Source organism: Marmota marmota, unplaced genomic scaffold (assembly GCF_001458135.2).
Source record: "Marmota marmota marmota unplaced genomic scaffold, marMar, whole genome shotgun sequence".
Lineage (NCBI taxonomy): Eukaryota > Metazoa > Chordata > Mammalia > Rodentia > Sciuridae > Marmota > Marmota marmota.
The window spans coordinates 2,260,968-2,288,489 of NW_025999913.1; the positions used below are offsets into that span (position 1 = coordinate 2,260,968).

Below are 27,522 nucleotides of genomic sequence, written 5' to 3' on the forward strand. Positions count from 1 at the left end.
TATATATATATATTATTTGGACTAGTGGCTTAGTTCTTTCACCTCAGTGGGCTATCAGTGGGCTGTGGTGCCTTCTGTCATTCACCTAGACTGATGGGGGCAGTCAGTCTCCTCAGTCCACAGTGGCCAGACTCCCTGTTGCATTTGAGAGTCATTGATCTGAATATATATCTTTCTGATGATAAATGATCCTCTAGTGAGCCTGTCCTGCATAAAGCTCTGTGTGTATTTAAGATTAGTTCTTTTGGGTATTTTCTTTTATATATATATATGTATATATATATGTGTGTGTGTGTGTGTGTGTGTGTGTGTATATATATTTTTTTTTTTAGTTGTAGATGGACACAATACCTTCATTTTATTTTATTTTTCATGTGGTGCAGGGGAACGAACCCTGTGCCCCACACATGCGAAGCAAGTGCTCTACCACTGGCCACAACCCTCTTTTGGGTATTTTCAATATAGTTACCAGCAAATAAAAGGATAAACATTTTGATACTTTACTTATTGGTGTAAGCATGTGTACAGACACATACACACAGACTTACCTTGTACAAGTTGATACAAGTAACATCCATGAACATAACCATATACAACATGTAATGTTGGGTAGTACTGCCGTTTAACTTTGTTATCTTGAGAGTAAACAGTGGCATTAAGTTTTAAAATTTCTTAGTAGTGAGCTTGTGCATTTCAGCACACATTTATCAACTACCTAATTTCCTGACTTATCTCATCTTGGCCTTAGAATTGCTGTATGTGTGAAGGTGTGGCACCTGTCAGAATCTCTGTGGGGAGTGTGTGGTTAGGATGCAAAGCTACCCTGCAGGCTTGATCCTGACTTGAGGTGACAGGTACCTGCACTACCCCCATTCCCATTGAAAGGGAATTCTGAATTTTGTTTTGTGCCTCTATTTTATCTATTCAAGAATAGGAGTTTTAAAATAGTTTTCTTGTGACAGTCAAGATAATAGAAAACATACGGATAAACTTGACATAAAAAATGTGAAAATTAGTCTCATGTGGTGGCTCAGGCTTGTAATCTTAGGCCTGTAATTGGGAGACTGAGGCAGGAAGATCACAAATTTGAGGCCAGGCTTGGCAAACTAGAAAGGCCTTGTCTTTAAAAAAAAATTGTAGGGATGTAGCTTCATGGGGGAGTGCAGTGGCAATTTTCTAAGTGCCCATGAGGGTTTGGACAAAGAAGCTCAACATTAAAACAGTGAGGTCCACAGACGGGTTTGCTTTTTATTTTTAAACCACTGCTATATCTTGAAGAAATGTTAAGTCTTAATAAACATGTTGAATGTGTGAATGAAAATAATGTCCTTGGTAGAGCAAGTTGAGTAACCACTCACTTGTGGAATCTGACAGTATCCAAATGCATATGGCCTCTTCTCCTGCAATACAATCATTAAAAAGTTCCCCTTTGTCTGTACTTACAAGGTTGTTAAAGTATGTGAACAGTGATGCTCATTTCATCACTGTTTGTCGTAGTAGGATTCTGGTAACAGCCAAAGCACGTCATCAAGACATTAGGCAAATAAGTCATGGCATGTTCAAATGCCTCACTAAGTTGCTGCAGCTAGCCTCCAACTTGTGATCCTTCAGCTTCAGCCTCTACATAGCTGGGATTATAGGCTTGTGCTACCACACCCAGCCAGAGAATAGATTTTTTAAAAAAAATTTTGTTTTAGTTGTTGATGGACCTTTATTGTATTTTATTTACATGGATACTGAGAATTAAACCCAGTGCCTCACACATGCTAGGCAAGCCCTCTACCACTGAGCTACAACCCAAGCCACTCAGAGAATGGATTTTAAAGCAAGTTGTTATTAAGTGCAAATCCATGTGTGGTTCATAACTCTGTGTGTGTCAAGAATCAAACCGGAGGGGCTGTGGCTATGGCTCCGTGGCAGAGCTTGTGCCTAGCACGTGTGAGGCGCACTAGGTTTGATCCTTAGCACCACATTTAAAAAAAAAAAAAAAGTCATGCTGTACATCCACATCTACAAAAAAGTTAAAACATCTCCAGCTTGATTTTTATTTTAATTGATAGATTTAATAAATGTTGCCAGGGATTCCCTTTACCTTGTCCAAAAGTATCACTTGATGGGTGAGGTTGTCGCTCCGTTGTAGAGTGCTTTTGAGGCACTGAGTTCAATCCTTAGCACCACATAGAAAATAAATAAACAGAGGTTAAAAAAAATTAATGGAAACAGTTTTATTTTGTCTTAACCCTACTGGGCTTATCTGAGTGTAAGATTACAGGACTTGTTCTTTCCTTTTTTTCCCCCTTTGTGTTAAAACATATACACACCTAAAGAAGCCTAATAATTATTACTTGGCAAGAAATTACTACAAAACTTTCTATCATTTGTGATATTAACCCTTTTTTTGCGGGGGGGTAGTTTACCAGGGATTGAACTGAAGTGCCAATTGAGTTTAGGGGGGCACTCAACCACTGAGCCACATCCCTAACCCTATTTTGTATTTTATTAGAGATAGGGTCTCACTGAGTTGCTTAGCGTCTTGATAATTTGCTGATCCCTGTCCCCCCTCTGCCCCAGCTGCCGGGATTACAGGCATGCACCACGGTGCCCGGCCTTTAGATTTATAAACTCAGTTTTTGACCTTGGTGTTTGAGTTTTGAGTTGAGAAGGCTTTGAGGGGTAGGGATGTAGCGCAGGGCTAGAGTGCTTGCCAGCATGTTAGAGGCCCTGGGCTCAGTCTCTAGTACTGCAAAACACAACAATAACAAACTGAAAAAGGCTTTGCCCTTCTTTTTAACCATGGGAATAAGGGGTAGGTAAGAACATTATAGTTTGTAAGCGGTGGGAACAAGGAACTCATGTCTGGATCTAGCTGTCAAAAAATGAGAGACAAAAACCATCCACAGATTGCTTTGTTCTATAACTGTAATGTATTTCTGATTCAGATTGATATATCCATTGTAGTCCCATGTGACTTTACCCATTATGGATTTATTTTGGGGCTATAAGTTAGTTTTTATAGCTTTCCATGCATCATAGAATCTTCTAAATGTTCATGGATTTTATATAATACAAACATTCATCCACAAACTAAATTTATGTACATAAAGCTCCTTGACTTCTAATGAACTTTTTAGATGTGTACATTGTCTGAAACTTGTAGATAATTTTGAACAAGCACATAACTTGGGACCATCTTCTGGAAGCAGTTCAGATTATGAATGAGGCTACAATCTTTCTGAATGCTCCTTTAATTCAAAAGGATGGCAATCTCATTCAGAGCATTCATTTATCCCCAGAAATTAAAATATAAGAATTTCAGTAAGAATTCCTTCTGGGCTTTGCTTACTATTAATCTCTAATAAGTCTCCTAATTTACGTTTGTGTAGCATTTTTTTGTGTGTGTGTGTTTAAGAAGGCTTTTTCCATATATTCTCATTAAGTTTTATGACAACCCTGAGAAGTAGATAGGGAATTGTCTTTATTATCTGAGGGCTTATTGTTTGATATTTGAAGACAATATTGCCAACCTAGAAAAGACGTTAACAGTGTGTAGAATATTAGAGTAAGCTAGCAGGAAAAACAAGGGAATATCAAAGCTTCAAAGATTAACTTGGCTCTGTAGCCACTGGGAGTTTGCTCATCCAGCGCAGTTTTGAAAAATAGGGTTATTCTCAGGATGTGCTAGAAAATCTAGGGCACTTCATTCTTGCCCTCTGTTCTGTGCTGTTTTTCCCTAAAGCATGACTTCTCAGATTTTGAAGACCATGGTTCTAAATATAAATTTCAAACGCTCAATTGCAAGTTCAGCTTGGGCTCAATGACAAATTTAAGTGCCTACTATGTGCCAGAAATACTGAAGTAAGTTCTGGACATCTGGTGTTGAAACAAAGACACAGTTCCTTTTCTGAGGAGCTTCCATCTGGGATTAAATCTGGGATTTGTGAGCACCAAGGTGGACATATCCCTGCTCTCAGGCAGCCTTGCGTCCTGGAGTACCATCAGCCAGTAGGTAAATCAACTTGTGTTCAGTGCTTTAACAGGTAAAGTCCAAGTTGCCAGGAAAGCAGATTGATGCGGCCCCTAACAGATTTGAGGATTCTGGGATGGGTGAGTGTGTGTGAGTGTGTTTGAAAGGTGGTAGGAGTGCAAAGCCACGTGATGAAAAAAGTACAAAGAACCATTCCTCTTGAAATAAACTTCAGTGTTCATCCAGATAATGGTTTATTTAAGTGTCATCTGGGTGTGAGGTTAGAAATTCACCTGCCCCTCATCATCTGGCTGGGATATGCCACAGTTCTTCACAAAGGTCTGCTTGTCCACTGCCAGCCACACACATCCAGAAAGGCTGTTCTCATCTAGATCTGGTTTTCTGGACACTTGCTAAATTACCACTGTTTTTTTACTCCCCTCTTTAACTCATCCATGAATGCTTCCTGGATAAAGGCTGGTTGGTGCAGGGCAACACTTTATCATTTCACCTGATTCCCAGCTGGATTTACAAGTTGCATATCACAGCATTTATGACACAGATCTGCATGTATTGCCATTTAGTATGTGTTTTCCTTGTTGGTAACTTGATTTAATTTCTCCAGCTGGCAGTCTCTGCTAGGGAGCTTTTTTTTAGAACTCTACTGTAGGTGGAGTTGAATTGTTGTGGGAGGTAGATGTGCATTTGCCTCGATGGTGGAGAAGCATTCCAGAGGGAGGGGACAGCCTCGGCAAAGTGTGGCATTCAAGAAAGCATGTGTACTTGTTGAAAACAGGAACAATTATTCTGTTGGGTTAGATAATATGGTGAAGGAGTGTAATTGGTGAGTCCAGAGAGATAAATAGTAGTTGGTTCAATGATTCCCAGACTTTGCTGCATATTAGGATCAGCTGGAATAAAAAAGTAAAGAATTGAAAATACTAATGCTTGTGTCCCACCCCAAGACATTTTGACTTAATTGGAGTGGGATATGATTCAAGGCATAGGGAACTGTATGCTCCCCAGGCTTCAGTGTGTCGAAAAGCTTGGAAACCTCTGAGCCTGTTGTAAAGGACCTTATAAATTATACAAACACATTTGGATTTTATCTATAGAGAGATTTATGGCATTGAGGAACCACTGAATGGTTTTAGCTAGCCTCTTCATAAAGTAGAAAGATCATTCTGATTGTGTTGGGGAAAGCACATTGGGGAGGCTAAGGTTGTAGGCAGTCAAGGGTGCCTGGAGATAAAGGTGGCTAATGAAGAGAGTGGCAAGAGAGGTGGGAAGAGGTAGCTGCACCCCTGAGATGTTGAAGAGAAGGATTCAATAAGGATGAGTGGATGGGCACCAAGGAGAGGAGGACTGAGTTGAGCCTGAGGGCTGGGGGCAGGCAGGATCCCTTCCTTGTTTTGGTAGGGGTGGCCCACCAGGCCTGCTGAACCCTGAGGACCAGCTGAGCTAGGTGCTTCTTGCAATATAGCTGAGGAAATCCATCAACTCTTTGCTAAGCACTTACTTTACCTTCTATGATAAACTGTGTAAGGTCTAGTTTTCTCCTTAGGGCAGAGCTAATATCTTGTCCCTTCTCAGTTTGATTGGGTATTTTTTTCCTCAAATGCTCAGTCATCTTGTGTGTCTCATTTGCACAACTGATCTATGACCCTATTTTAGGGAGATTCTCCTCATACTTGTGATCCTAGAAGGTGTGGTGAACAGGGGGTTACCACTGGCTCAGTGGCACCTAGAGAGCTTCAGTTCTCTTTTCCAAAATAATGAGAAATTATTGAGGAGATATAGATTTTATTATTCTTGCATATAATTAATGTGAAATTTCATATCACTTTTATTTGAGAAGTTTTTGGAGAAATAGGGAATTTTACATAGCAATCTGGAGTCCTTTGAGAAAGAAATACAACCTATATGACAAAAGTTCAGTTGTGTTCTGTTTCTTAAAAGTCCAATATATGAAAACCTAAAGCAGAACCATCCTGGATGGACATAATTGGTCCTCAATGATTTTGCTAATGGAGTCTTGGCTTTGTGCAAAGATGTCCTGAAGGAATCATTTTGTAGAATAAGGTTTCATTAAATGACTGTGTTCTTTAAATGACTTGGATTTCAGGAATAATCTTTTTGAATAAGTAACAATCATTCTGGGTTGTATAATCTTCTGTGTAAGTATGAGGATCCTTGACAAGTATTAGTCAGGATGAAAACCTTCATGTCCCCATAAATGCTGGATTGTGTCAGTCAGAGAATCTTCCTTCCCGTGTGCATTGTGTGCAATTTCTTCAGTACTGTGACTGTGGTGTAAAGTTTTTTCAGGTTTTTCCTTTGCCTGAAGCACCTGTAGAAACCCTGTAGTGAAATCAAAACTGTGTGGGATATTTTGTTTGTTGCTATGATTCTTTTTTTTTAAGATATACATTTTAATTCACTTTTAGAGTATGATTGTTGCTATGATTTTAAAGACATAGTTAATGAAATTCAGTATAGATTTACTGAGGTGAAAGAGTAAGTTTTGAAGATAAAAGTCATAGGGATAAGTGGGAAATTCATTTGATGATGAGAGAAAGGAGCAAAGAGAAATGATCAAAACACAATCTGAAAAAAAATTCCACCATTGGTCTTTATATTAAATATTTGAAATGAAATAGTATTACTCCCCACCTTTCAAAAAAGAATAATGGGATAGATATCAAAAATAAGACGTGTATTTTCGAAAGCACCAAGAATCTTTTTTTGGTAACATAATATTTTGAGAAGAATTTTTCACTTTGTATTATTTCTAAAGGGTCACTTGATGTTTTTTTTCTTCTTTTTTTGAGAAGAGAGGAACAGAGGGCAGCGCAGTACCTAACACATTTGCTATGGGCTGATTATAAATACATGTGCAGAGGCAAATGACCATGAGAGACTACCATCTAGGAAACCATTTTATTTAAATGAAGTAATTTTCCTCCTGCTACCTTATAGGGCATCAGCGAATGAGTCTTGCATGAGAAAGAGAGAGAGAGAAAGGTTTGAAGACATAGACATATACTGATGGTTTTCACTCTGTCATCTCACAAGGGCTTCATTATGAAGAGGGATGCCGATGGCTATCCAGACGCTTAACTGGCAGCCTTAGCTGACTAATGGAGCCATATTCATGTTGGCTGACATCTGGTTTTAGAAGTTATTTATAAAGGAAGGATCATTGTAATCAAAACGCCTGGAGAGATTTTAAATGTCAGATGCACTGGGAAAGATTCACCCTGGGTGACTGGTCCTGAAGATTAGCAACTTCCCTAAACATTTTGTATGTTGAACATAAATAGTACTTTCAAATAGCATGTTATAAGCAAATCACTTGAGGCAAACCTGCATTTTTGAACATTATGAGCATTGTAAATATAGAGGACTATAAAATTACCAAAACGAATTAATCAAAAAATTTAAGCAGATAATATGTAAACAGCTTGGAAATTCATATCCCTGCCCTCACAATAGGAAAAAAAAAAAAGCTCAAAAAGCAAAAACATGGTGAGCAAATTGAAAATCAGTGACTCTTCTTAACCCATCAGAGAGCCAAGGTCACTGAATAAAACCTCTACCCTGAGTAATGGAGAAAGAGGGGATACCTAGAATCATAGTTTACAGAACACTCCCCAAAAGCCCCTGCTCCCACCACAACACTGGTTGGAACAGTTTAACTGTAATTGATGACTTGCTGAGGTTCAGTGTGCTCTAGCTTTGAGTTTCACGTTCTCAGGGCCGAGTCCTAATGGAGTCTCTACTTTGATTTTACTGCTAGAAGCCCCACCTGGGTCTTGGTGGTGGTGGTGGTGGGGGTTTCTCACAGTGGGAGGGAAAAGTAACCACTGTGAAATAAAAGCCCCACAGCATTCTGTTCTCCTTAACAAAAGCCTGCTGTTGAAACTGTTTTACCAAAGTCTGACAGACTTGAGTTTTACCTGAGCCTGACTGACCTGGGAGATGGGAAATATCCAACTGCAGCCTCCTCTAGCTTTCCTGTCTTGCCTAAATGGGAAAAGAAAGCAGAGAACCATTTGTGAAGGTCATATCCCATGGGTACAGGCTTACAAAAAGACTGAGACTTACTAATAGACTTGTAAGAGCACCTCCCTGCCCCCACACCCTGGCTTCCTATTAGTCAGGCTCCTGTATAGTAACAAGGGACTGTCCGGGGAACTCAAAAGCATCAGGAGGCAAAAACAAGGACACCAGAGGGAATGTTAACCTCTGACACCTGCAGCAAATAACACCCCAAATCCTAACTAGATAGACACAAAGCCTCACACTAAAAGCCTATTTACCTCAGTTCCTTTTACATAATACAGCATGTACTGCTTTCAGCAAAAGTTTATAAGGCAAGTTTAAATGCATAGTCTGAAGAGAAAGATCAAGCACTGAGCCCGGACACAGATAGGGCAGAGATTTTTTTTTTTTTAATTATCAGATAAGGAATTTAAAATAACTCAGATAACATGCTAAAGACTGCTTGCGTGGCATATGGATTTGATCACTGCCTACCCTCCCAAAGCTAATGGATAAGTGTATAGCATACTAGCAAATGTAAGAGATGGAGACTCTAGAAAGAATCAGAAGCTAACGATTGCCTACAAAAACACTGAAATAATGCCCTTGGTTTTATCAGTAGACTGGACACAGCCAAGGAAAGAATCAGTGAGTTTGAAGATACATTGTTGGTAATCTTCCAAACTGGAAAGTAAAGGGAAAAGTGAATGAAAAAAGCAAGCAGTATTCAAGAACTACAGGGCACTTACGAAAGGTATGATAAACACCTAATGGAAGTACTACATTAAGAAAAAGAAGGGAACAGGAAAAAATACTTGAAGTAGTAATGACTGATATTCTCTCAGAACTAATGATAGACACCAAACCATAGATCTAAGAAGCCCAAAGAACATCATACAGGCAAATGCCCAAAATACCTATGGTTAGGCATGTCGCGTTAAAATTGCAGGAAAATCAGAGAGAAATTCAAAAGTCAAAAGGAAAGGACATCTTACCTACTATAGGCACAAGGATAAGAATGACATCAGGCTTCTCTTCAGAAACTATACAAACAAGAACAAACAAAGCCACCAGCCCACAATCCTGTATCAAGAGAAGTCATCTTTTAAAAGGGCAGAATTGAAGGAATTTGTCACCAATGGAGTTGCCTGTCAAGAAATGTTTAGAGAGATTCTTCAAAGTGAAGGAAAAGATGGAGGTCAGATGCTCAGATCTACATAGGGGAAGCAAACATGTTAAAGAAGGAGTGAGTGAAGGGGATTTTTGGTTCCTTCCCCTGAGGTACTGGTGCCGTGCCATTATGAATGGAGCACGGCTGAAACCTCTATATTTAAGGATAATTGAAATTGTCATAGTAAGTTCTCTGGCCTATGGGAGGAAAAAATTCACTCCAGAGCAGCTGGGCAAAATCAATGAGCATATGATGAAAGCTACCTTCCCCTCAGTTACAGAGATAATGTGTACTTTACTATCTGTAGGCTAACAAAACATTTCCACTATAGTATCATAATGTCAGTTAGGTTCTGGCATCATTTGGAGACTAATTCAAGAGTTTAAGTGTAGATATTAAAAGTCTTAAAACAATTTTCACAGTTTTTCTAACTAGAAACAATAAGGTCTCTGAAGCATTCTTCAGGTTTTATTTTCTAAGAGGGTAAATCTTAATTGTTTTAACCCATATAAAAAGTACTTTTTGGTTTCTGACCCCAATAGTTGACTGAGAAAAGAGATCTTTGAGACTGAAAATGAAGAAACCACTATGAATTATTATCCCAGGCCTTGATTGGTCCTCATAGACATACTTTTTGCTAAGACCTCATATAAAACCATTGTTTAGAAGTTCCCAGTGCCTTATATATAGTCCTTGAGTGGGCCTTCAAGTTTGATCTTTGCAACCCAGGACATTGATCATGATTAGCTTTTTTTTCCTCTTTGGCTTTTTGTCTATTTTGATTTTGGTTTCTCTATTTTTTTTCTTTAAATTTTTTTCTTTTTCTATTATTTTTCTCCCGATTTTTATTTGCTCATATTTCTTTTTAGTTTTTTAGTCTTTTTATTTTTTTTATTGTTCTCAACTCTTATTTCAGCTGTTTTTCATTTTCATTTTTTACCTTTTTTTTTTGCCCCTATGTATTTCTATTGCACTCTTTTTTTGGGGGGGGGTACTGGGGAATTTAACCCCATGGTGGGTGTGCTTTACCCTTGAGTTATGTCCTCAGCATTTTTAATTTTTTATTTTGAGACAGGGTCTTGCTGAGTTATTTAGGTCCTTGTTAAATTGTTGAGGCTGGCCTTGAACTTGTGATTCTCTTGTCTCAGCCTCCCTAGTTACTTGGAATTATAGTTGTGCGTGTCACCATGCTCAGCTTCATATTTTTATTTTTATTTGTTGTTATTATTTATGATATTGAGGATGGAGCCCTGGGGTGCTCTACCACTTAGCTACCTCCCCAACCCTTTTTCATCTTTTGAGACAAAGTTACTGAGGCTGGCCTCAAACTTGTGATCCTTCTGCCTCATCCTCCTGAGTAGCTAGGATTAAAGGTGTGTGCTGCTGTGACTCATTTCTCTTCATATTTAATTTGTTAGGGTTAAAGTGAAATCAAAATATAAAGACAAGTCTCCAATAAAGGAACTTTTGGGGGGAATAAAGAATTATAATCCAGGACACTTGAGGCTGGGGTGATATCTGGTATATCTGCAAAAAAAAAAAAAAAGAGGCTAGGAATTTTTCTTAGGACAAAGGAGTCTGTGCAAATTATTTTACATTTGGTTGGTGTTTTTGATACTTGAGGGAGCTGGTGATATCTGATTGGTAAGGTGGCAGTTACTACATGAAGCTAATCTTAAGGTCAAAGGTGGCTGTTCCATCCTCAGCTGATAGGTGAAAACAGTCTCAAGGATAGGGCAGTCTGTTTCATTGTATTGTTTTGTATGTTAGTTCCTAGAGCAGGTATTCTTGACTATTTCTGATTCTTTTCTGTGGCCTCTCTTTTCCAATTGATTAGGGCATGAAAGAAAGGCCTCTATTTTGTATAATGAATTTTCGCATTATTGTAGTTAGCAGGTCACTTGCAGCTGGCCTCATAACCATCCCTACGGGGGAGCAGACTCCTATCAACAGCTTCTGGGTCTTCAAGACCACTTCACTGGACAGGGCAACCTCCTGAAGTAAGGTGGGACTGAGATGGCTGTGAGGGCCATACAGTCAGAACTCTAGCCTCCAGAGACCATCCCCAGAGTCCAGATCGCTCTGCCATTCTGAAAATGAGATAATAGAGGCCTACGAAACCCTGCACCTGGTCATGAACTGTGCCAGTGGAGATGTTCCATTACCTCCTGAGGCTGTAAGAGAGAAGACTGAGACACACTCTGCTAGATAGCTGCTGCTCAGAACTGCCATAAGAAGGGAGGTTGTTTATAAAGATCCAAAGCCAAGAACTTTTTTTGGATGCTGACCTGAATATCTGTCTTTAAGGTTATAGACTTTGGCTTCAGCAATGAGTTTCTGTCTGGCAAACAAGCTGATTACCTTCTAGTACAGTTCCCCTTATTTTTGCCTTAAAACTTATGACTGCCTTGTGGAGGACATGGGTAGCCTGGGTGTCATTCTGTATGTCATGGTCACTGATTCTTTGCCTTTTGTTGGAGAAAACTTCTGGGAGCAGTGGGGGTAGGTATTATGCAAAATATACCACATTTCTTTCTTTATGTCTGTAGGGTCCAAAAACTCGTGGAAGAAATTCCTGACTGTCAACCCCAGTGAGAGAGGTACTTTCAAGGAAATCCTAAGGGACCCTGAGGATAAACATGAGTCATGTGATACCTTATATTTTAGCTACTTTCTGACTGCTCTGACTCCTAGACAAATGAGAATGAGTTGGTGCCGTTCATTGGCTATGAAAGGAATGAGATTCAGGACTTACTGGTAGGCAGGAGTAAGATGAAGCAATGAATCCAGCTCTCAAGTCTTGAGCTGTGACACCCCAGGTAGAGGGCCACACCTTCACCGTGGAGCCCCAGCTTTCAGCTTACCCACTTGCTACAGTCCTTCCTTATTTTTGAGGTTGAACCGAGGTTCACTGCCAGCCCCAAGCAATGACCTCAAGACTGCCCTTCCCATCTCACTTTGTTTTTTAATAGGAGATCGGCATTGTGGGGAGGAGCAGGAATTGGAGCAGAAAGGAAACTGAACAAAGTGTCTGTTATCCCCCCCTCCTGGCCTGGAGACTAATATCACTTTCCTTCAGCTTAGTTCCCCAGGGAGACCTTGTGACCGCCTCCTCCCCCCCACAGCACCAGCAACGTTGGGGGAGCACAGACAGAACCAACTGCTTTCAAAGGGATCGTCCCTCTATGTTGGGACCAAAATAATATGTTGGCAGGTATGACCCTAATAGCCAGGGTCAGCCACGGGGAAGTTCTTCGTCTGCATACACCTGTGCTTCAAATGAGCTGGGTAAGATTCAGCATGTAGTTCCAGAGTGGAGCCATAAAGTGTCTTTTGATGGGCCTCCAAGGCAAGAGTAAATGTGGGGAGGGGAGGCTACTGCTCCCTGCACTTTAAGTGGATCAGGGAGATCTTGAGCTCATGAAGCCAAAGGACATGGTACAGAAGAGTGGCCAGGTGCAGGAGGCAGGCGGGAGGGGTAGAGCCCTGCATTAGGTCCATGCTGTGTAAGTGTATGGGTTCCCCCCGCCCAGAGGATGGCTTTTTTTTTTTTTCTTTCCCCTTTGTTTCTTGTGTTTGTGTTTGTGGTACTTAGAATCCACCCCAGGTCCACTTTACCACTGAGCTGCATTGTCCTTACCCCACTGCCCTTTTTTGTTTTTATTTTGAGACAGGGTCCCATTAAGTTGCCCAGGCTGGACTCAAATGTGTGATTCTCCTGTCTCAGGTTCTTTTGTTACTGGGATTATAGATATGTGTGCTGTGCCTGGCCTGTGTTCTCTCCATGGGTACAATTTAATAGGCTATGTGGCTCCTCTGTGACATTAAAAACCAACGTGGCCCAAAACAGCTGGCCTTGAGTGTAAACCATTGGGAGGAGCCACCTGGGACTTTAGATGGGGCATTGCAGGTCCTCTACATAGGTGGGTCGTATCATCCTCATCTGGGGGAAACTTCAGACACTGTGCTATTCTTCCTGGAGCTCTTTCCCCACTTCTGTGTTTCTGAGGAGGGCAGGTGGTTCACTAAAATAAATACAATAAAAAAAAATTAATGTTAGCTGGGTGCTGTGGTCATGTCTATAATCCCAGATACTTGGGAGGCCAAGGCTGGAGGATTGCAAGTTGGAGGCCCATTTGTATGACATAGTGAAACCCTTACTCAGAAGAAAAAAATGGATAAGTGATTACAACTTATTTTCTGAGTTGCTTATAATGAGGGATTATGGAAGATAATCTGATATAGTGGGTCTCATTCATGTTTTGTTTTAGCAAACAATAGGTTGTTACTTCCTTGAGCAGTTTGCTGACAATTATATTAATATCAGCTAATAACAGTGGCATTTGCTTTTGGCCAAAGATTTTCTGTATCATTCTAATTCATTTTAACCACAAATGCCCATTTAACAGATTGAGGAATGAACACTGGAAGAGATTAATTAATTTGTTGAAAGTCACCAAGCTGATGAGTGGCAGAACTATGTTGTGAGCATGTGCTATCACCCCCAGTAATGTCCAGTCTCCCTATGCTTAGGCCTGTAAGCCTTTAGATCCTGGTTTTGACATCCTTTTGAGTTTGGCTATAGGATCGGCCCTATGTATGTGTGGGTTCTGCATCTGTGGATTCAACCAACCTAGGATCAAAAATATCTGAAAAACAAATTATGTTTGAAGTGAAGATGTACAAACCTGTATCCTTATCAGAATTCCCTAACACAGCAAAACAACTATTGACAACTGTTCACTCGGCATTTATGTTGTATTAGGTGTTATGAGTCATTATAGATGCTTTAAAGTACCGTCTTGTGTTGCTTAAGAAGAGGGATATGGTCTGAGAAATGCTTCCTCAGGCAATTTAATTGCTGTGGGACCATTGTAGAACATGGTTACTCAAATTAAGATGGCTGTGATGTCATTAGGTGATAACATTTTGTGGGACCACCACTGAATGTTTGGTCCATTGTTGAATCTTGTGCTGCATCACTGTTTATGGGAGGAGGTGTGCAGCGTATGTGAAGATACCGCATGAATTCATACAGTCTTTGCAATCCAAGGTTTTTGTCATCCAAGGGTCTTGGAACTAATCCTCCATGGATATTGAAAGGCTAATGTACCATTTCTTAAATCAGATAACTCAGTCAAATGAGAAATGACACAGAATTCACTTTTTTTTTGTTGTAAGTTTTTGGTTCTTGAGGTGAATTAGTTTTTCCTACGTTTCCTTAAGTTCTTCACTGCTTGAACAGGACACGGTCCTCAACTACAAATTCTACCTTGGAAACATGAAAGAAAAATGAAGTTGTTTAGAATGCTAGAAAAGAATACCTATGGATATATGGAACTCTAGGGACAGTGCCTTGCAGATCTTGTTTGACCCCCTGCTGGTACAGTTTTAGGAGGAGCCTGATCTGGATGGAAACTGTAGGTGGTAGCTGGCAAAGTGGCATCTCTGTCATCCTCTGCTTCTCAGTCTGTGAACTGGAGAGCAAATGTGGAGTGATACCTTCCAGAGGAGCAGCTCTTTTGTATTTAAAATTCACCTGCTGTGCTGTAGGAACCCCTTTTCTATCCCTATGCTTTCTTATGAATCTAAAAGCTAATTTATCCAATTATAACTTGAATAATATTTTGACTCTTGAGAAGGTGTTAGAAATTTTTTGTGGCTATAGTATGTTTTAGAAGTATTTTCTAAAGAAATGTGTTTATTTTGATGCTACTACATATTCTTCTATAGTGTTAGAATTGAAAGATTGAGTAAAATACAGTATTGGTCCTGGAGGATCAAACATACTAGTTGGAGATTAATTCACAAGTATTTATGAAGGATTTTATATACCCAGGACCAAGTAGGTAATAAAAAGTTCCTCTTTACTTTGATTTCTTGGTGGAGATAAGTTTGTTGGCAGGGCACTTAACCTGTCCTGTGGCAGTGAAGTGTCTTAGTTTATTTGAGATGCTATAATATTAATACCATAAACTGGGCGGCTTATAAACTATGGAAATTTGTTTATGAATTTATTTATAATTGAGAGGTTGGGACATTCAAGAATGAGATTTCATTAGATTAGGTTTCTGGTGAAGGTCCATTTCTCATTGATAATATCTTATAATTGTGTCCTCACATGGTGGAGGGGACAAGTTAGATTTCAGGGTCATCTTTTATAAGAGCACTAATCCAATTTGTGAAGTCTCTGTCCTCATAACCTTGTCACCCCGCAGAAGGTCCACTTCCTAACATTATCAGCTTAGGTGTTTAGATCTCAACATGGGAAAGTTTGGGGGGACATAGACAAGTACAAGCCATGTTTTTTAGTGAAGCCTACATAAGTCCTCTGCCATCCAAACTGAAAATTCTAGTGAGAATTTACCAGGGAGAGCCAGTTATTCAGAAAAGATGTGACCTTATCTTGGACATCAAAGGAATCTAAAAGCTGTGAATTTCTTCTAATTTCACAGTTTCTGCTCTTCTCTCCTAATGTTTTTTTTTTTTTTTAAATTTTTTTTAGTTGTTAATGGACCTTTATTCTATTTTATTTATATGTGGTACTGAGAATAGAACCCAGTGCCTCACACATGCTAGGCAAGCACTCTACCACTGAGCCACAACCCCAACCCTCCTAATGTCAGTATGCATCTCCCAAGTGTTAATTTAAATAAAATAATTGATCAGCATTTTCATGATGCTCATAGACTTTTAAAATTATGTAAGTAAAAACATTTTTTACAGACTCTGTCATTGTTTTGGATTTCATGTGTTAATTCCATTTTTGTTGTTGTTGTTGTTGTAGAAGTAGGCTTTATGGTGTGTCTAGGATGGATTAATCTTGAATATGAGAAGAGAGCAGGAAACAGGGTCAAGAGAGGGCGCTGGAATGTAGGCTGTGTTGAGGTGGGAAGTTCTTGTGTTATCTTTCCTTTTTAGATTGGTTATGGACTCTGTGGTACTAGACAAGGTTAGGGCTTTGGGGGAGTGAAGAGATGAGAGTGTTCAGATAGGGAATGTATAGGGAGCAAAATCTTGTATTAAGTTTTGTGGTATTGACTTCATCCCCATTTGGTACATCTCTTCTGTGTTTGAGTCATTTTTGTGTCCATCCAGAAATCTGTTACATTGCTTAATCTTGGGAAGTTTATGTTGTCTCTTAAGTAGAATCTGGCTGGACCTTTGAACCTCCAGCCGTGACCTTCTCAGAAGATGCACACTGAAGTTCTTTTTGGCAGTTGAGGAGAGTCAGGTGACTCCCTACTGAGAACAGATCACAATATCTCCTTTGTCACCTCCTAGCCTCCTGAGATTGTCACATTGAGAGACATGTCTTCTTGCTGCAGGAAGCAGTTTGTTAGCAAGTGCTTGCAAACATCTGTTTTCTCTTACTTCCTCTGTACCTCACAGTTGTAGATTTTGAAAAACCTAATCATTTATCAAAAGTGTTTTTCACTGTTGAAATGTGCCTTTTTTGTCCAGTTGAATCTTTTTCGTTAAAAATGTTTGCGCATTGCTTGGCTGCTCTACAGAGATGTAGCATAGTAGTTCTTTTTGGATACTTCATCCTCTTCCAAACTGGCATCTCTGGTGGTTGCTTTTCAAATCTCTTTCCTTTTCTTCAGTCAAAATGGAGGGGAATTGCTGATATACTGTGCATCAGAACCCCTGAAGCAAATCTATTTCCATCTTGAACAGCACAGCCAAGGAAATTGCCAGAGAGATGCATTATTAATTTTGCTCCCTAATGCCACATGTACTTAGTGTGTATGCTGCCGTCCTGCCCTCTCTGACATCCATGGGTGGGAAAGGACAGGGCTGGTTCCTGCTGCTGAGCCTGCCTGAGTTGCCTATCTGTGTAGGGACCCATTTTAGCCTCTGAGCTTCAAGAGTGCCAGAAAAAGAAAAAGAAAAAAAGATTAAGCTTCTGAAGAGCAGGCATTCTGAGCATGTCTGGTAGTTTATTGAAGGGTGCAGTCACCAGTTTCTGAATAGTATCAGTCAGTGCTACTTATGTACATTATGAAGCTAGCTGTGAAAATAAATGGCTTACTTATTTATGAAAGAGCCATTTTTTTATGCTCTTTGATGAAAATTTTAAGTGATTACTTTTCTTAATTATTAGGTACTATAAGGAATGCCACGGGAAGACTGAAATGCAAATCACCCATGTTTGCAATGTTTACAGTACATATGACAGATAAATTAGCAAGAAAATAATCAATATCCTAGTACTAAATGTTAAGAATCGTCATTCGGTAAGAAGGAAGAATCAAAGCTTAACAAAATGTAAGTATTTGAAGCATCACTAATATTATGAAAGTATTCATTTTTAAGCATCAGAAGGAAAAATCTCATGCTAGCTATATCATGTCAATAAGGGATTCAAAATGTGCCTTCTCATGTTATTGACAGACACATTCATAGGGACAATATTTACTATGTAAGGCTTGGCATTATATAATGAAATTTAAAATATGCATATATACACCTTTTCCAATAGGACAATACCCTACTTCCTGTCTCTTCCTCACATAGTAGGAATAACCCATAGGGGGTTGGCCCAGGTCACTCAGTGCAGTATTATTTTTTGTGTTGTCCATCTGGAGAGTGCACTTGGCCTCCCCTTCCTGCTGTGTGGCTCCCTGCAGTTAGGGCTTAAGCTTTGCTCTAAAGGGAGCCCAAGGTACCTGACAGTGACTGAAGGGACATTTCTTTTGGTCTGAATAGGGTGATGTGTGTTCTGGATCTGGTCCCTGACACTTGCTCAGGAGGAGCCACTTTCCATTTTCCTGAAGCAAGTGGTTAACATTGTGCTGAGGCCATTGTAGCACCTTTCCCTCAAGTGGCTGCTGTGTGACCCATTTGTAGGTCCTTATCTAGGGTAGGTGGGGGCTCACTTACCCTAACTGGCACCAGCAGGGATAGAGGTTGAGTGGGCTTGGAGCTTTCTTACTATTGTTGAAGTTTCCACAACAGCCTTGTCCGTGCCTTCCTTTAGAGCCTGTTGTCTTCATGGAGACCCCGAGGGTGTTCTGTCTGCAGCAGAATAGGTTTTCTCTTGATTCACAGCATCTCCTTGTGCAGGAGGCATTGGATGGTCATGTGGGGAGCAGGTAGTTGTGTATTTGTTTTTTTCCTGGAGGCAACATTTAGAATTAGAAACCTGTTTACATACAGTTGACATACAGTTTTGTGGTGGCTACCTTCAAATATTCTTCTATGAATTTAACTAATTAATGCAGTTAACCACTATTGTAGCCCAACCCACTCTGAAGGACATTACATGCATTAATTATTGAATAGACTGGTAAAAATATCCTGATACTGGTGTATCAGCTTAGGCTGCTCACACATGCAGCTGGCAGTAGCTGCTCCTTGGCTCTGATTCCTCATGTGGAGTGGTGTCCCAGTGATCAAATTCCAGAGAAAGTGTGCCTTTGTAATGCTGAGTTAACCCACCCCTGTCCCCTGAAAAAGAAGAAACTGATATTTATTTACACCCATTCATTTTATAAGCACTGTGCTAATGTTGGCACAGTTATTATTCCACACCTACACTCTTACTAATAAGAAATCTGTGTTATCTGTCAGTTTTGTTCATAAAGAACCAAAACATATAGAAAACTTTACATTGTAGATTAAGTGATGATTGTTGTTAGACTTTGCAGTGTAGCACCTGTGTAATATAGACTGCTACTCTGCTTTTACATTCTCTTCCTCTTCTTCCTTGTCCCCGGTCCTGGAGGGACCACACTGTGTGATCTGCCTTGCTGGAGAATAGATAGTATGGGGAGCTGGCAGCTAAACGCTCACTGCCACCCACTTTGTGATGTTTCCCACTTAATGGCTTCCACTGGGCAATTATATCGTCCTGGGCTTTACTGAAATAAAGTATACCACTGGTTTGTATAGCTTTCAGTAGCCTTTGGGGAAATTTTACACGCTTCAGGGAATTGGTTTCAGGGATAGGATAGGAGGATCTGGTCTAAATAGTAAAAAGTGCTTGCAGTTTTTGCTGTTCTCTGTAATCCCCTTAGCACAATGCCTTTTCTAGATCTTTTTTTTTCTTTAATATTTTTTTAGTTGTAGATGGACACGATATCTTTATTTATTTATTATGTGGTGCTAGGGATCGAAACCATTGCCTCATGTGTGCTAGGCAAAAGCTCTACCACCAAGCCTGGACCTCAGCCCATACTAGATCTTAAAATGACTGTATACCTTTTATTTTTGTTGTTTTAAAACCAGCTATGCATTATTCTAGATTCCAATAGAGTTTAGCATTAATAAGTGCCCACCTTTTCCATTAAATTGTACAAAAATATATTGAGAAAATTCTATATATTAGCTATTTTCATTTCTAAGGACATGACAGGAGAATATTTTAGTTTTAGCCAGAGACTCCTGTCCTCCTCTTCCCCCAGTCTACTATGGACCATGGTGTTGGTTGAAGCTTTAAGGAATTGTAGTATGGTCTTTTGGAGCAATCCTATTTCTCTGTGAATTTTGAGCATGAATTATTTAAAGATATGAGCTCTCCCCTGCCTTTTTTCCTTATCCTTGAAAAACACTGGAGCCTTGAATTAGCCTCTTTGTTCACAGTGTCAAGCAGGCCAGATAAATAGCTTGAGATTCAGGAGTTCCAGGTTCTGGCTAAGCTGTTCCCCAGACCTCTTATATGACAAGAAATTATCTTTTCCTCCATTTCCTCAGATGACCCTTGTGGCTGTCACACTTCTGAAATACATTAAGTCTACATTTTCTTCATGATTGAGTGTATTTCTGGGTCTTGATGTTTCCTGTTTTATCTCTGTTGTATTGCAAGATATGATGGCATATTGAGTTAGGAATCTTCCCAATTAGGAAATATTGTAGACCATTCTCTTGGTGCATACCTTTTCCATTGCATCCTGAAAGTCTAGAAAATTATGATATGAACCTTCTTACCTGTAGTGGAGACTTTTACTTAGATGTGCCCAGTTCTGTGATTAAGTGCTCTTTTTTCCCCACTCCTGCTTCCAGACATGATTGTATACACCTCCACCAGCCAACCTTTGCTGTTGAGGGCAGTGCTAGTGAAAGTCATCATTTTTGGAAAGGGGGCCTGGCTGAGAAGTTTGAGGGAGGACTTGTGTTTTGTTTGTATCCCTTTCCAGAGTGGGACTGTCCTATGTGGTGGGTAAATTCTGGTAAGAGAATGATGTTTCAGTGACACTGTGGCCTGATGTATTTCTAAACTTTCTGCTAATCATTCTTCCTATGAAAATATATGTGGCTACCTGCCATCTTATAAACAAGTTTGTAGGGGATAATTCTTTTGTAATTTGAGGTAGCTGTACATGATGCATTATTTTAAAGTCAGTTATGTGCTTTATTCAGTTTCTCCCAACGTTTGGTGATGGTTCAAAATTATGAATGTGCTTGAAATCCAGGGTGATTGTCTTGTGTTTCTGAATTGACTATACTTATTGCCTTGCTATGACTGATGTGCCTTCAAGCTGTCTTTTTCATAACACTTGTAATACCTCATGTGCAGGTTTTTGTCCCATGCCAACCAATTATCCAGCTCTCTAGATATCAACTATATGTCCTAAGTTCACATAGACCCCAAAGGTTAAAGGGTCCATCCTTTAAAACTGCTCTTACTTCAGTCTTCAGCGGCAAGTCCCATGGTGCCATCTGTACTTCTGGCCATCCAGCTGTAAATTGGGATGTCCTTGACCCCTTCTCTGATTCAATAATTTGCTAGAATAGCTCCCATGAGTCAGAAAAGCACTTTACCTGCTATTACTGGTTTATTATAAAGGCTACATAGAGCTCAGGAAAAGCTTAATGGAATTGATGCATAGGGCAAGACACTGGTGTGAGGGTGTCATTCCTCACTACTCCATGCCCTCTCTGGGCATACCGCCCTCTCAGCTCCTTGATGTGCTTACAGCTGGGAAGCTCTCCGAATCCTGTGATTTAGGAATTTTTATCAAAGTGTGTGTATAGTAGACATGGTTGATTAAGGCAATCACCAACAGCCAGTGATTTAATCTCCAGCCCTTTTTCCCTTTCTGGAAGTCAGGGGATAGAGTTAAAGATTCCAGCTTCCCATATTGCCTTCATCTTCCTGGAGATAGGCCCCGGCCCCTAGCTTTGTAGAGGCCATCATAAGTGGCCTCATTAGAACAAAGCACACTCCTATTTCTCTGAAATTCCCAAGAATCAGGAACAGGGGACAAAGGCCAAGAAAAAGATACTCAGGTTAACCCTGTCACTGAAGGCAATACAGGATTTTAGGAGCTCCTTGTCAGGAACTCAGGACTATTTGTTTGTATTTTTTATTATGTCACAGTGGTTTGTGTTCTCAACAAATCTTATCTACCCGTTTCACCTTTTCTAAATCTTATCCATCCTCATGGTTTTTCTTTTGTGATTTTACCTATTTCAACATTTTTGGACCTACTCAAGTAGGTACTGCCTAGCCATGTAGAGTTTGTTGTATCTTAAAGTGGGTTTTACATTCCATGAGGAAGGAGATATATCTTATGCCCCTTTTGCACTGGTAGCTCTGTTTGGCTCAGTGTTACTCACACAGTAAGCTGTGTTTCTTAAGCTGGGTCCCAGGTACACCCCTCCCCGGGGTGGGGGGGCATTCAGATCAGGGTGTGGTGTATGACCTCCCTTACAGCATAGTGCAGCATGGTTGGATAGCTATAATACATGTTCATTGAAATTTTTATTTTATCTTATCAATTCTGGAGATGAACCCAGGGGTGCTCTACTACTAAGCAGTATCCCAAACTGCCCCCACCTCGCCTTTTTTTTTTAAGTTGAGACAGGGTCTTGCTAAGTTTCCAGGTTGGACTTGAACTTGTGATTTTCCTGCCTCAGCCTGCCAAGTTACTGGGATTATAGGCATGAGCCACTATGCTCAGCTTGAATTTTAATTCCACTCAAATCTTTGGAGGAAATTGTTTATATTAAAACAAAAAAATAGGAATATTATAAAGTGGAAAATAATAATGAAATTTCATGTTCATTCATAGGTACTTTTGAACTAGGATTCCAGGTTTCTCTAGAAATATATTCACTCACTCTACTCTGATTGGGTGGTTAGCACACTATGCATGTATTTAAGTGTATTTTGTAGTCTCTAAAGGACTGCATGTTACTGTAGTAGATATTAAGTTCATAATTCTTGATTAATAATCTTCTGCATTTAAAAAAAATCTTATTTTTGTGGATATTGATGTTTTTAGATTTATGGTTATATGAGCTTTGATTAAAAAGTTCAGTTTTTAATTTTGCTTGAATGTCTTCATTGTGACTTTCTTCATTTTCATCTCTCCCTTTTTTAGATCAATGCACATTTTAGTAATTAAAGTATATATGTTCTTTTCATCTTCTATAATTAAATTTTTTTATTGTTCTTTTTAGATTACTTGACAGTAGAGCATATTTTGACATACTGTACATACATGGAATAGAATTATGCTAATTAGGATCTCATTCTTTTGGTTGTACATGATATAGAGTTATACTGGTCGTGTATTCATATATAAGTATGGATAGGAAGGTTATGTCTGATTCCTTCTACTGTCTTCCCTATTCCCATTCCTTTTTTTCCTTCATTCCCTTCTGTCTAATACAGTGAACTTCTAATTTTTCCCTCCCTATCTTTCCCTTGTTGTTACTATCCACATTATCAGAGAGAACATTCAACTTTGTTTTTTGGGTACTGGCTTATTTCCCTTGAAATTCTCCAGTTCCATTCACGTACTAGCAAAATGCTATAATTTTACTCTGCTTTATGCCTGAATAATATTCCACTGTGTATATATACTACATTTTCTTTATCCATTCATCTGTTGTAGGGCACCTAGTTTGGTTCCATAACTTGAGTATTGTGAATTGAGCTGCTGTAAACATCGATGTGGATTCGTTGTTGTAGTATGCTGATTTTAAGCCCACTGGGTATATAATGAGGAGTGGGATAACTGGGTCAAATGGTGATTCCATTTCAAGTTTCTCAGAAGTCTCCATACTGCTTCCATAATGGTTGCACCAATGTGCTATTTCACCAGCAGTGTATGAGTGTGCCTTTATCCCTCATATCCTCACCAACATTTATTGTTGTTTGTACTCTTGATAATTGCCATGTTGTCGGGAGTAAAAAAAGTAGGTTCAACTCTTCACCATGTCAGCTTAGGAGCCTACTTCCTTAATAAGACTTATAAAGCTCACGAAATAAAATCAAGAATCAATAAATGGGGTGGTATCAAACTAAAAGGCTTCTTCACAGCAAAGGAAACATTCAAGAACATGGAGAACCTACAGAATGGGAGAAAATCTTTACCACCTGCACCTCAGAACATTAATCTCCATGATATATTAATCTCATTTCTTTCAAAGTATTTTCACCTGAGTAATGAGTTGTAGTTTTAGGGATTTGTGTATTTAGATGCTCATAATGAGAGATTGACCAGAGCCTGTTTACACATCTCTAGGAGAATTCAAATGTCTCCATACCTGCTATGTCCAGCCTGATAGGTTTTACCCATTAGGATTTTGTGGTCCCAGAGAAGGGCTCCAATAACAGTTGTGCTGTAGATGGCTGGGATTTTCTCTTATTTGAGCATGTAACTTATCTGGCATCTTGTTCACATTGCCGTCTCCTTCCCTTTATCATATCAGGTGCCTAGTGTAATAGCAAACGTTAGACACTGGGAAGGACATGTAGGAGGTAGTAATGCCATTAGCTGGCCTGGGACTCACCCCAGCTGGGAATGTTACTGGGTCATCTAGGGTTAAGTCCAAAAGCCAGAATGAGATCAGCACTGATGAAATTGAACCATCACCAAGGTGTGGGAAATTATATCAATTAATTGTTATTTGAGATAGGATCTTGCTAAGTTGTTCAGGCTGGACTTGAACTTGTGATCCTCCTGTCTCAGCTTCCCAAGTGTTGGAATAGCAGGCATGCACCATTGTGCCCAGCAGTGTGGGAAATACCCAGTGTGGTCATAGCAATTTCCATAGTGTGTCTATTTTTCTGTAGGGCCTAGGGCCACCCTTATACAAGTCTAAGTCTTAACATGGCATTGCTTTTAACCCATTACCTGACTTTTTTTTTAAAGATAGCATCTTGTTGTGTTGTTTAGATTGGCCCGAAACTCTGAAAGAGTTACACTGCTCCCCACCCACCCCCCGCCATAGAGATACAGATTTAGGAAACCAGATACACATTTAAGATGATTTTTCAAGGGAAAGAGATCTTTTGAGGTAAAGTAAGAAATACAGGGGTAGGGTTGTGACTCAGTGGTAGAGTGCTTTCTGGCATATGTGAGGCACTGGGTTTGATCTTCAGAACATAAAAAATAAATAAAGTAAAAGTATTAAAAAAAGAGAAATACACATTCATACACATTCAAGGGAGAATACAGTCCATCTTGGAAGTGAGAAGCTTTTGTGGTAAAGCTGGGAATACATTCAGGGGAGAATGTAGGTCATCTCCAGAGGAAGAGACAGCTAAATAGATATTATTTTAAAAATTTATTCTTTTTAGTTACATATGGCAGTATAATCCATTTTGACATAATTATAAATGCGTGGACTATATCTTGTTCTAATTCAGTCCCCAGTACTTCTCCTTCCCTTCCTTTCCCTGACCCCTTGTTCCCTTTCCTCTACTGATCTTTCTGCCATTTACCATAGTTTTTTTTTTTTTTCCCCCATTAATTTCTTGTGGATGTACACAATGGTGAGATTCACTGTGGTATATTCATATATGTTAGGAAAGTTAGGTTCAATTCATTCCACTGTCTTTCCTTTTGTTGTCCCCCCTCCCTTCTCTTCATTCCCCTTTGTCTGTTCCACTGAACTTATACTTTTCAAACAGATATTCTTTATCCCACTTTTTTAGATTAGAAACTACATCTATGATTGGCTCAGCCTCTAATTAGATTTGGAAAATACACGAGCTTAGATTCAAATGCAAGACTATGTGACTTTGGAAACTTGCTCTCCTCTCACTCCTTGACTGACACTGAGCACCTCATATGCAGCAAGCGTTGAGTGGGGTGCTGGAGATACAAAGAAGGATGAAGCCACCCACACTCCTGAAGCATCACTCATCCTCTTCATCGGAATGCTAAGGAGGTTCCAGAATGACTCAATTGAAAGCACTGCATAAATGCATGATATTAGGCTGGCACTGGTTTCCTGCCAATATATGAAGTGCTAAGAATCAATAGGAAGAAGTATATGGTTATAAAAAAGAAATGAGCAGAGCCACAGAATGGCTAATTGAAAGCAAAGAGTGTTAAGAAACTAGCAGATTTATTTATGTGCCGTTTGGAAGATGCTACTCTAGCAGTTTGGGGCTGATTTTGATGATTGATGATATAACTCAAGTACCTGAGCTACTCATATTAACATCAGTTATTTTATTTGAAACCATGCTCACTAAGAGAATCTTACTTTTAATGCACCTAAAGGTATCCACCTATATTATATCAGGTATAAGGCTTTATAGAATCAGAGAAGGAACAAAACAAGGGCAATATTATGTGGTTTCAATACCAGTTGTTAATTTATCACCTATGATACCGTGCCTGATCAGAAAGTCTGCTCATGTGGAAGGGGGATTAGAATCAGCACAAGGTATGAGCTATATTAAAAACATAGTGGGTCAATATTAAGGAGTAGAGAAGTGCATGTCCCAGGAATTTGTTTTTATTCAGCAAAATGAAAAAATTAGCTGACTCAGCTCTTAGGTTTATAGGGGTCAAGTCATGAGTGTTTATACTAATATTTACTTTTAAATGATCTTTTGAATTTAATCCAAATTCTTTTTCTTGGATTGATACCCTCTGAAGTGTATCGTTCTTTCTGAATTGTCTTTGCAGTCAGAGAAATTAGAGAATTAAGTAATGCTAAGTATTTGGGTCTTACTTGAAACAGATGGGACAGGAAGGGACTTGTGTATAGACATCATGTGTCAGTCATGCTCCTGCATGTTTACACATGTGATCTCATTTCACCTGAATAGCATTTATCACCGTTTTGAAATAAGGAAATTGTGGTTTCAATAGCTTACTTGACTTTCCAGGTTAAAATAGGGTCAGATTTTGAAGGTAGGACTTTTTGTTTCAAAACTTGCCTTTGTTGGAGTGTGCTGCTGTCTCTGGTTTGAAATGATTTAACTGCAGTAGTAATCAATGTATATAGAACAGTAAGTGGAAAAGGTATAATTTGCTTTTGCTTTACTTATTTTAAGCAGCTTGATCATTTTAAGTAGATGTTTACATGAGGAAGGTCTTGCCTCTGGAGAATGACCATTCTGTTGGATGTATTCACCTAGGGCAGAGGTGTGTGTCTGTTAATTGATTGCCTCTGAGTATTCTTGGTTTTCTAGACATTCTTTTTTGCTAATGTTACTGTGAAGCTGTGCTTTTTGGTCCTTGATTGGTGTGTCTTGTCTGATTAGCCTGTGGGTATTTTGAGCAGTCCCTAGCCAGGTTAGATTAGGTGTGTGCTATGTGATGCCTGTACTGACTTTGACCTCTGCCATTGCTTATCTTGTTTGTACACCACCTACTATATGTTCCTCTTCATTTTGGGCTCTCCAGACTGGACTCATCATTGAATATCTAGTTGGAGTTTCACCTCTTCCATGAATGTACTGGCTGGTATTCTCTGTCTTTGCTGACCCTCTAAGAAACTTCATGACTATCCTCTCGTTAATCACATGCTCTTTTAGAAATGTATTTATATGTTTCCCCAGGAAATTCAAGTCTCTTCCACCTCAAACATTTTACACTCTTTGCATTCAAGGATGGTGATAATATTTTGCACACAATGGGACTTTTATTTTTAAAGTTGTCTCACACATTATTTCATGTAATTCTCTTTTTTATAAAACTACCTGGCAGTGTAGAGATAAAATAAGTTGGTCATCTGTGGTGTTTCAAAGTACATAGGGAGTGTGGGGCTTGTATAGAGTTGGTGGGGGACCTAACCATTGAAATTCCTCTTGGGCCATACATTTAGCTCTGTTTGTTAAAATTTAAAATGTAAACCATCTGACTACCAATTCAGGTTTGAGGAGGGTATATGTCTGCAAAGAGAGATGTGTAAATATGCCTTTATAAAAGGTATATTTTAATCATTTTAACAAAATAGTGGAAACAACTTGTTTCTTCAATAGGGAAATGAAAATAAGTTTGTGGGGGTTTTATGTGATGAGATACTTTGGACTATTTAATAGTGTAAGGTAGATCTGTATGCTTTGTTATATTACCATGGAAAGCAACCAACATAATTTTTTTTTTTTTTTTTGGCACTGGGGAGTGAATCCAGGGGTGCTTAA

The 27,522-nt window shown here is 39.3% G+C and overlaps 1 protein-coding gene across 15 annotated transcripts in view; it reads left to right on the forward strand.

Annotated features, from left to right (window-relative positions):
* The window catches only part of Fars2 (phenylalanyl-tRNA synthetase 2, mitochondrial), a 509,560-nt gene that overhangs the window by 54,331 nt on the left and 427,707 nt on the right, over nucleotides 1-27,522 (forward strand). For 3 of the 15 annotated variants that reach the window (XM_048799738.1, XM_048799739.1, XM_048799742.1), the window contains one exon: nucleotides 17,287-17,450. The exons of the other annotated variants lie outside the window; for them this stretch is intronic. The gene's annotated coding sequence lies outside the window, so the exon portion shown is untranslated. The remainder of the gene's footprint in view (nucleotides 1-17,286; nucleotides 17,451-27,522) is intronic. 15 annotated transcript variants of the gene reach the window in all.